The 10456-nt window shown below is 58.4% G+C and overlaps 1 non-coding gene across 1 annotated transcript; it reads right to left on the reverse strand.

Annotated features, from left to right (window-relative positions):
• Positions 1-2957: 2957 nt before the first annotated feature.
• On the reverse strand, positions 2958-3076 carry LOC131866236 (5S ribosomal RNA). The gene has a single exon (XR_009364859.1). It is a non-coding gene; the product is annotated as a 5S ribosomal RNA (ribosomal RNA).
• Positions 3077-10456: the final 7380 nt, after the last annotated feature.

The following is a 10456-nucleotide window of genomic DNA, read 5'->3' on the forward strand; positions in this document are numbered from 1 at the left end:
CGGAGCGTTTGGTGGGGTTTCTCGCATTGGCTCTTCCGAGGCCCGGTTGCCACCCTGGCGCGCACGAAGTCGGAAGTAGGGTTAATTGCCCGGGTGCGCACCTTTGCCAGGGTGGGCACCTTACCTGGGCTGCGCACCAGGGCGGGCTCAAGATGGCACGCGCGTTCCGTTTTTTTCACTATCTTTCAAAACGGAAATTTTAAAATCTCCTTTTTTTTTTGCCTTTTCTGGAAATTAGTGAAGGCAGCGCATCAAAGGTGCGCACCTCGCTGCCCACCTTGGTGTGCTCTGAGGTGCGCACCCGGGAGCGCTACGAAGTGTGCTCCAAGGTGCGGCGTGCACGTTGTCGGAGCCCGGTTTGCCCCGGGTGCGCACCTCGCCTGCACCTTGGCCGGGGTGGGCACCTTGGCTGGGTTTGCCCAGGGTGCGCTCCGAAGCGGGGTTACTGGAGCGCCCCCTCTTTTTTTGTCAGAGCGTTTGGTGGGGTTTCTCGCATTGGCTCTTCCCAGGCCCGGTTGTTGGGTGCGCTCCCACCCTGGCGCGCGCGAAGTTGGAAGTTGGGTTAATTGCCCGGGCGCGCACCTTCGCCAGGGTGGGCACCTTGGTGCGCACACCTTGGCTGGGCTGCGCACCAGGGCGGGCTCAAGATGGCACCAGCATTCCCTTTTTCTCACTATCTTTCAAAACGGAAATTTTAAAATCTCGTTTTTTTTTTGCCTTTTATGGAAATTAGTGAAGGCATCGCATCAAAGGTGCGCACCTCGCTGCCCACCTTGGTGTGCTCCGAGGTGCCCACCACGGTGCGCAACGCCGGTGCGAACCCGGGAGCGCCCCGATGTGTGCTCCAAGGTGCGGCGTGCACGAAGTCGGACCCCGGTTTGCCCCGGGTGCGCACCTCGCGTGCACCTTGGTGCGCACACCTTGGCTGGGTTGCGCGGCCTGGTGGGCACCATGGTGCGCACCAAGGAGCGCTCCGAAGTGTGCTCCAAGGTGCGGCGTGCACGAAGTCGGAGCCCGGTTTGCCCCGGGTACGCACCTCGCGTGCACCTTCGCCGGGGTGGGCACCTCGGCTGGGTTGCGCGCCCTGGTGCGCACCAAGGAGCGCTCCGAAGTGTGCTCCAAGGTGCGGCGTGCACGAAGTCGGAGCCCGGTTTGCCCCGGGTGCGCACCTTCGCCGCGGTGCGCACCATGGCGTGCACGAAGTCGGAGCCCGGTTTGCCCCGGGTGCGCACCTCGCGTGCACCTTCGGCGGGGTTGCGCGCCCTGGTGGGCACCATGGTGCGCACCAAGGAGCGCTCCGAAGTGTGCTCCAAGGTGCGGCGTGCACGAAGTCGGAGCCCGGTTTGCCCCGGGTGCGCACCTCGCGTGCACCTTCGGCGGGGTTGCGCGCCCTGGTGGGCACCATGGTGCGCACCAAGGAGCGCTCCGAAGTGTGCTCCAAGGTGCGGCGTGCACGAAGTCGGAGCCCGGTTTGCCCCGGGTGCGCACCTCGCGTGCACCTTCGCCGCGGTGGGCACCATGGCGTGCACGAAGTCGGAGCCCGGTTTGCCCCGGGTGCGCACCTCGCGTGCACCTTCGCCGGGGTGGGCACCTCGGCTGGGTTGCGCGCCCTGGTGCGCACCAAGGAGCGCTCCGAAGTGTGCTCCAAGGTGCGGCGTGCACGAAGTCGGAGCCCGGTTTGCCCCGGGTGCGCACCTCGCGTGCACCTTCGCCAGGGTGGGCACCTCGGTGCGCACACCTTCTCAATGTTTTCTTGCCTTTTCTGGAAATTGGTGAAGGCAGCGCATCAAAGGTGCGCACCTCGGTGTGCTCCGAGGTGCGAACCCGAGAGCGCTCCGAGGTGCCCACGAAGTCGAAAGTCGGGTTAATTGCATTGTTTTCCCCGGGTGCGCTCCGAGGTGCGCAACATCGGCGCGCACCAAGGAGGGCTCCGAAGTGTGCTCCAAGGTGCGCACGATGGCGTGCACCTCTGGTGCGCACGATTCGGAGCTCGGTTTGACCGGGGTGCGCACACCTTGGCTGGGTTGCGCACCTTTTGTGCGCTCCAAGGTGCGCACGAAGTCGGAGCTCGGTTTGCCCCGGGTGCGCACCTTCGCCAGGGTGCGCACCTTGATGCGCACGCCTTGGCTGGGCTGCGCACCTTGGTGGGCGCCATGGTGCGCACCTTTCGTGCGCTCCAAGGTGCGCACGAAGTCGGAGCTCGGTTTGCCCCGGGTGCGCACCTTGGTGGGCGCCATGGTGCACTCCGAGGTGCCCAAGATTGGTGCGCACCAAGGAGCGCTCCGAAGTGCGCTCCAAGGTGCGCGCGAAGTCGAAAGTTGGGTTAATTGTCCGGTTTGCCTCGGGTGCGCACCTTGCGTGCACCTTCGCCAGGGTGGGCGCCTTGGTGCGCACACCTTGGCTGGGCTGCGCACACCTTGGCACCCGCGTTTCCTTCATTTTAAATTTTTTTTTTTTACAATCTCTCAAGTGGGAAATTCTATAATCTCAACTTTTTTTGCCTTTTCAGGAAACTTTTGAATGGAGCGCATCATTGGTGCGCTCCGAAGTGTGCTCCAAAGCTCTCTCCAGCTGCGTGCACCTGCCCCGGCCGCGCACCCGGCCCCGCCCAGCTTCGCTCACCTGTCCCGGGCGTCTGGTGCGGAACCTTAGAGTAAGAAACATCACCGTGCACCTTGGCCAACGTGCGCGACTCGACCGAGCGCGCACTGGCCGAGGTGCACACCGATTTCACCTGGGTGCGCGCGCAGCACCTCGGGCGCACCGGGGTGCGCGCACAACGCCCGGGTTGCACCGTGGCCTGTGTGCTCGGGGCGCCTCGGGTGCGCGCTCGGTGTCGCCCCCGCGCGCGCGGTAGTGCGGGCAGCGCACCCCGGCCCGGCCCGGCCCCGACGAGAACGCAAACGGGCAAAAGGTTTATTCAAATAGCATTGCGACGCCCGGCGAAAAACTAAAAAAGGGTGCAACACCGGGACTTCCCGGGAGGTCACCCATCCCAGTACTACTCCGGCCCAAGCGCGCTTAACTGCGGAGTTCTGATGGGATCCGGTGCACTAACGCTGGTATGATCGCACCCGTTATGAGCTTGTCGCAGTGTGTACTTAGCAAACCGCGACCCACGTGCGAATCCACCCCGGCCACCCACCCCCGTCGAGGTGCACACCCTCCCTCGCGAAGTGCGCCCCGTTCGCCAAGTGTGAGCCCTGCCCGGGTGCGCGCACCTTGCTAGGGCGTCGGGTGTGCACCCGGCCCGGCCTACGTGCGTGCACCTGGAGGGGGCGTTGTGTGCGTGCAGTGTCCCGTCTGCAACGCGGTGCCCACACACCACCTCGGGCGCAACGACCTGCGCTCACATGTGGGCCGAGTGCACCTTGGTGCATGTTCGGGGCGCCTCGGGTGCACGCTCGATCTTGCCCCGGTGCACCAAGGCGCTCGGTTTGCCCCGGGTGCGCACTTGGTGCAAGGTGGGCACCCAAAATAGGGATCAAGCACCAAAACACAAGTTTCGGGATGCAAAATGGGACCCAAGGACCACAAATGCGTTCCAAGACCCATGATGGGTCCACGAGAACAAAAATGTGTTCCGAGACTTAATAAACAAATATTGGGTTTTAGGAGAAGAAACATGCTCTGATGCCCAAAACGAGAATCGACCCCGAAAAGGCCACAGGCCAAAAGTGGGATGCGAGACAAAAAAAAATGGGACCCGAGGACCAAAATTGGGTTCCCAGGTCGAAGACAGGGCAACCGGACAAGAAACGACCTCTAAGGCTCGAAATGAGTCCCGACGACTAAAACTTGACAAGAAGCACCCATCAGGCACCCAACTCGACACCCATGGGATGCCGACCCACCCGGGCTTCCACCTAGCACACCTTGGCACCCACCCACCCTCGCACCCAACCTCGCACCCAACTTAGCACCTTTGAACCCACATTGGCACTCACCCTGACCCTGGCACCTTGGAACCCACATTGGCACTCACCTTGACCCTGGCACCCACCTTTGCACTCACCTTGGGACCCACCCTGGCTCCCACCTCGGCACCCACCCAGACACCCACCTTGGTTCCTTGGCACCCACCTTGGATCCTTGGCACCCACCCCGACACCCACCTTGGCACGCAACTTGGCTACTTGCCACCCACCTTGGCTCCTTGACGCCCACCCCGACAACCACCCCGTGACCTACCCTGGCTAGGGTTGGTGCACACCCACCCTGGTGCCCACCTTGGCACCCACCCTATGACCCACCTTGGCACGCACCTTAGTACCCACCCCGTTACCCACCCTAGGACCCACCCCGTGACCCACCTTGGCCAGGGTGGGTGCACCCACCCTGGTGCCCACCTTGGCACCCACCCATCCTAGCACCCAGCCTGTGACCGGGCTTGGAACCCAACCTTGCACCCGCACCCGTCTTGGCCAGTGTGGGTGCGCACCCATCCTGGCACCCACGTTGTGACACACCCTTTAACCCACGCACCCTAGCACCCACGTTGGCACCCACCTTGGAACCCAACCTAGCAACTTGGCACCCACCCCGTGACCCACCTTGGCATCCACCATAGCAGTCGCCGACTTGGCACCCACCTCGGCACCCACCTTGACACTTGTGGACCCACCTTGCCACTCACCCTAGCATCGACCCATCCTAGCACCCACCCTGGCACCTTTGCACCCTAGCACTCACCCATCCTAGCACCTAACCTGTGACCCACCTTGACACTCACCCTCGCACCCACCTTGGAACCCAACCTAGCACCCACCCACCCTGACACCAACCCTAGCACCTACCCACCCTTGCACCCACCCTGTGACCCATCTTGGCACCCACCCATCCTACCACTCAACCTATCACCCACCTTCTCACCCACCTTGGCATCCACCTTAGCACCCACCCACACTGGCACCTTGGCACCCACCTCGGGCAAGGTGGGTGCACACCCACCCTGGCACCCAATTTAGAACCCACCGAGCATGTTACCCACCTTGGCACCCACATTGCAGCCCACCCTAGTACCCACCCTATGACCCACATTGGCATCCACACCCTAGCACCCAGGCACCTCGACACCCGCCTTGACACCCACCCTAGCACTGAACCTGTGACCCACCTTGGAACTCACCCTAGAACCCACCCACCCTGTGAACCACCTTGGCATCCACCTTAGCACCCACCCACCTTGGCACCCACTCTAGCACTCACCCATCCTAACACCCAACTTGTTACCCACCTTGGCACCCGCCCTCGCGTCCACCTTGAAACCCACCCTAGCACCCACCCACGCAGGAGCCCACCTTGGCACCCAACCTAACACCCACGCATCCTGGCACCCAACTTGTGACCCACCTTGGAACCCACCCTAGTACCCACCTTTGAACCCACTATATCACCAACCCACCTTGGCACCCACCCTATGACCCTCTTTGGAATCCACCCTAGCACGCACCCACCCTGGCACCCACCATGGAGCGCACCCTAGCACCCACCCACCTCGGCACGCACCTCAACACCCACCTTGGTGTGCGCACTGCGCCAACCTCTCAAAGACCCTATGTGGTGCGCTCCAAAGTGTACACCTTTGGTGCGCTCCAAGGTGCGCACCTTTGGTGCACACCGAGGTGCACACCAAAGTGTGCACCGAGGTGAGCACCAAAGTGCACTCCAGGGTGCACACCAAGGCGTGCACCTTTGGTGCGGTCAATGCAAACGAATTCGGAAGTTGGGGTCGATGTCCTAATCGCTGCTGCAGACTACACGTATGAGAATCGGACAAATAGCTTTATATAGGGGAGGTGTTGCGTTTGATGGGTCGACTCCCCTGGTTGTGTGCACTGCACCAACTTCAAAGACCCTGTCTTGTTTAAGAAGTCAAAAGTTGGGGTGGATGTCCTAATCATTGCTGCAGTCTACGCATGTATGAGAATCAGACAAATAGCTTATATAGGGGAGGTGTTGCATTCGGTGGGTTGACTCCCCTGGTTGTGCGCACTGCGCCAACCTCAAAGACCCCGCATAGCAGAAGAAGTCGGAAGTCGGATTTTGGTGAGCACCAAGGCGTGCACCTTTGGTGCGGTCAACGCAGACGAATTCAGAAGTTGGGGTGGATGTCCTAATCGTTGTTGCAGGCTACACATGTATGAGAATCAGGCAAATAGCTTATATAGGGGAGGTGTTGGGTTTGATGGGTCAACTCCCTTGGTTGTGCGCATTACGCCAACCTCAAAGACCTTGTTTTCGTTAAGAAGTCAAAAGTTGGGGTCAATGTCCTAATGGCTCCTGCAGGCTACACATGTATGAGAATCGGACAAATAGCTTATATAGGGGAGGTGTTGGGTTTGATGGGTCGACTCCCCTGGTTGTGCGCATTACGTCAACCTCAAAGACCTTGTTTTCGTTAAGAAGTCAAAAGTTGGGGTCGATGTCCTAATTGCTCCTGTAGACTACACATGTATGAGAATCAGACAAATAGCTTATATAGGGGAGGTGTTGGGTTTGATGGGTTGACTCCCCTAGTTGTTCGCATTACACCAACCTCAAAGACCTTGTTTTCGTTTAGAAGCCGAAAGTTGGGGTCGATGTCCTAATTGCTCCTGCAGGCTACGCATGTATGAGAATCAGACAAATAGCTTATATAGGGGAGGTGTTGGGTTTGATGGGTCGACTCCCCTGGTTGTGCGCATTGCGCCAACCTCAAAGACCCTGCATTGCGGATGAAGTCGAAAGTCAGAGTTTGGTGTGCTACAAGGTGTGGTCGAAGGTGCTCACCTAGGTGTGCACCTTTGGAGCACAGGAAAAGTGCCCTCCAAAAGTGCGCACCTTTGGAGTGCACAAAAGTGCCCTCCAAAAGTGCGCACCTTTGGAGCGCAGAAAAGTGCCCTCCAAAAAGTGCCCTCCAAAAGTGCGCACCTTTGGAGCGCAGAAAAGTGCCCTCCAAAAAGTGCCCTCCAAAAGTGCGCACCTTTGGAGCGCAGAAAAGTGCCCTCCAAAAAGTGCCCTCCAAAAGTGCGCACCTTTGGAGCGCAGAAAAGTGCCCTCCAAAAGTGCGCACCTTTGGAGCGCAGAAAAGTGCCCTCCAAAAAGTGCCCTCCAAAAGTGCGCACCTTTGGAGCGCAGAAAAGTGCCCTCCAAAAAGTGCCCTCCAAAAGTGCGCACCTTTGGAGCGCAGAAAAGTGCCCTCCAAAAAGTGCCCTCCAAAAGTGCGCACCTTTGGAGCGCAGAAAAGTGCCCTCCAAAAAGTGCCCTCCAAAAGTGCGCACCTTTGGAGCGCAGAAAAGTGCCCTCCAAAAAGTGCCCTCCAAAAGTGCGCACCTTTGGAGCGCAGAAAAGTGCCCTCCAAAAGTGCGCACCTTTGGAGCGCACAAAAGTGCCCTCCAAAAGTGCGCACTTTTGGTGCGCACCAAGGCGCTGGTTCGGTCGTTGCAGGCGAGTTCGGAAGTTGGGGTCGATGTCCTGAGCGGAGGTGCAAACTACACAGGTGTCGGAATCGGACAAATAGCTTATATAGGGGAGGTGTATGCTTCGATGGGTCGACTCCCCAGGTTGAGCGCACCGCGCCAACCTCAAAGACCCTACGGTATGGATGAAGTCGGAAGTTGGGTCCGATGACCAATTCGATTAGTAGGTATGCTCATGAGGTCGGAATTTGGGTCCGATGACCTGCCATGTGCAGGAAGGCGAATGTTGACACTGTGCGTTGCAAGGTGCACACCAAGGCGCTGGTGCGGTCTTTTTAGTCGAGTTCGGAAGTTGGGGTCGATGTCCTGATCGGAGGTGCAAGCTACACAGGTGTGGGAATCGGACAAATAGCTTATATAGGGGAGGTGTATGCTTCGTTGGGTCGACTCCCCGGGTTGAGCGCACCGCGCCAACCTCAAAGACCCTACGGTATGGATGAAGTCGGAAGTTGGGTCCGATGACCGATTCGATATGTAGGCATACTCGCGAGGTCGGAATTTGGGTCCGATGACCTGCCACGTGCAGGAAGGCGAATGTTGGCACTGTGCGTTGCAAGGTGCGCACCAAGGCGCTGGTTCGGTCGTTGGAGGCGAGTTCGGAAGTTGGGGTCGATGTCTTGATCGGAGGTGCAAACTACACAGGTGTGGGAATCGGACAAATAGCTTATATAGGGGAGGTGTATGCTTCGTTGGGTCGACTCCCCGGGTTGAGCGCACCGCGCCAACCTCAAAGACCCTACGGTATGGATGAAGTCGGAAGTTGGGTCCGATGACCGATTCGATATGTAGGCATACTCGCGAGGTCGGAATTTGGGTCCGATGACCTGCCATGTGCAGGAAGGCGAATGTTGGGACTGTGCGTCGCAAGGTGCGCACCAAGGCGCTGGTGCCGTCGTTGCAGTCGAGTTCGGAAGTTGGGGTCGATGTCCTGGTCAGAGGTGCAAACTACACAGGTGTGGGAATCGGACAAATAGCTTATATAGGGGAGGTGTATGCTTCGATGGGTCGACTCCCTGGGTTGAGCGCACCGCGCCAACCTCAAAGACCCTACAGTATGGATGAAGTCGGAAGTTGGGTCCGATGACCGATTCGATACGTAGGCATATTGGCGAGGTCTGAATTTGTGTCCGATGACCTGCCATGCGCAGGAAGGCGGAATTTGGGTCCGATGACCGAGTTGATGGCGTGCCATGCGCAGAAAGGCGGAATTTGGGTCCGATGACCGAGTTGATGTTGATGGCCCGCCATGCACAGGAAGGCGGAATTTGGGTCCGATGACCGATTTGAAGGCGTGCCATACGCAAAAAGGCGGAGTTTGGGTCCGATGACCGAGTTGATATTGATGGCCCGCCATGCGCAGGAAGGCGGAATTTGGGTCCGATGACCTGACATACGCATGGAGTCCGACTCGGGGGCCGATGTTCGATTCGATGACTTGCATTGTGGGTAAAGTCGGAAGTTGTGGTCTTTGACCCGATTCGATGACCAGACTTCGGCTGCTTGAGAATCGGACAAATAACTTATATAGGGGAGGTAGTGTTCTCGAGCATCCTCCCCCCGTGCCCGTTTATGTCGATTGATGCTGGTGCTCGACTGGTTGGAGCGCTCGGATGCAAAAATCTTGCACCAGGATTTATCGATTGTGATGGACACGGCAAGTCTCCTGATTGCTATGCAGGAGCTCATCGTGAATCTCTATGCGGCCTTGGTATGGACTCGACCTGCGGAATGGTTCGGCAATGGTAGTCGCTCCAACACGTCCTTGCAATGGCCACAGAGGTGATTCGACTAGAGCTCCAGTCTAGCTTTTGGGTTGCTTGGCGGACTGGTATAGCCGCGATCGAGTTCCGGCCATGAACGTTTTAGATAGCTCTTGGGCTTTCTGGGACGGAAGTCGGAAGTTTGGGCTGTTGTCCGATTTGATGACCATTCTTCGGATGTGTGAGAATCGGACAAATAACTTATATAGGGGACTGTGTTGTCTCACGCAGCCCCCTCCGTGCCCCTCTATCTCGACCGATGTTGGTGCTTGAAAGGGTTGGGATCGCTCGGATTTATAAACGTGCACCACCATTTGTCGAGTGTGAGGGACGCGGCAGGTCTCCTAAATGCTATGCGGGCGCTCTCTGAGAATCTCTATCCGGCCTCGACACAGACTAGTCTTGCTGAATGGTTTGGCACTGGTAGTCGATCCAACACGTCGTTGTTGTGGCCGCCTAGGCGATTCGATTCGAGCCCCCGTCTAGCTTTTGGGTTGCTTGGCGGATTTTGCCCTATCCGCAAGTGAGCTCGGTCCCTAAACGTTCGAGAAACCCGATTGCTATGCGCCGACTCTCTTTCTTGCGAGCCTCCATCTAGCTTTTGGGTCTCTACGGAATGGAAGTCGGAATCTGGGACCGTTGTTTGATTCGACGAGGCAGACTACGGTTGTGCGAGAATCGGACAAATAACTTATATAGGGGAGGTGTTGACTGGAGCATTCTCCCCCGTGCCCCTCTAACTCGACCAATGCTGGCGCTCGAACGGTGGTAGCGCTCGGATTTTCATTGAGCGCCAGCATTGGTCGATTTAGAGGGGCATGCGAGATTCCCGAATGCTATGCGAGGGCTCTAACGGAAATGTCTATTGGTTTCGGTATGGATGCAATTGCGAGTGGTTCGGCAAAGGTAGTCGTTCCGATGCGTCCATGTCGTGGCCAAATCGATAATTCGATTTGAGCCCTCGTATAGCATTTGGGTCTCTCGATGTGATTCCGCATTCCAGTCCCTTTGGGCACTGCTTGAGCCGCATCCCAGGGGGTTCCCTTCCCAATAATCTGCCTCGCAACCCGATTGCTATGCGGTGAGGCTCCTCGGCCGCCTCGGAACTATCTGTGTATCAGACGCATCGCGGGATAAGGGGTTGGCAACGGTAGTCGCCCCAAGCGCGTCCGATGCTTGGACCATTCCGAGGCGGCCCTGAAGCCTCTTCCGTCTAGCCGTTGGGTCCTTCTCGCC

The sequence above is a fragment of the Cryptomeria japonica genome, unplaced genomic scaffold, assembly GCF_030272615.1.
Source record: "Cryptomeria japonica unplaced genomic scaffold, Sugi_1.0 HiC_scaffold_138, whole genome shotgun sequence".
NCBI classification, from domain to species: domain Eukaryota; kingdom Viridiplantae; phylum Streptophyta; class Pinopsida; order Cupressales; family Cupressaceae; genus Cryptomeria; species Cryptomeria japonica.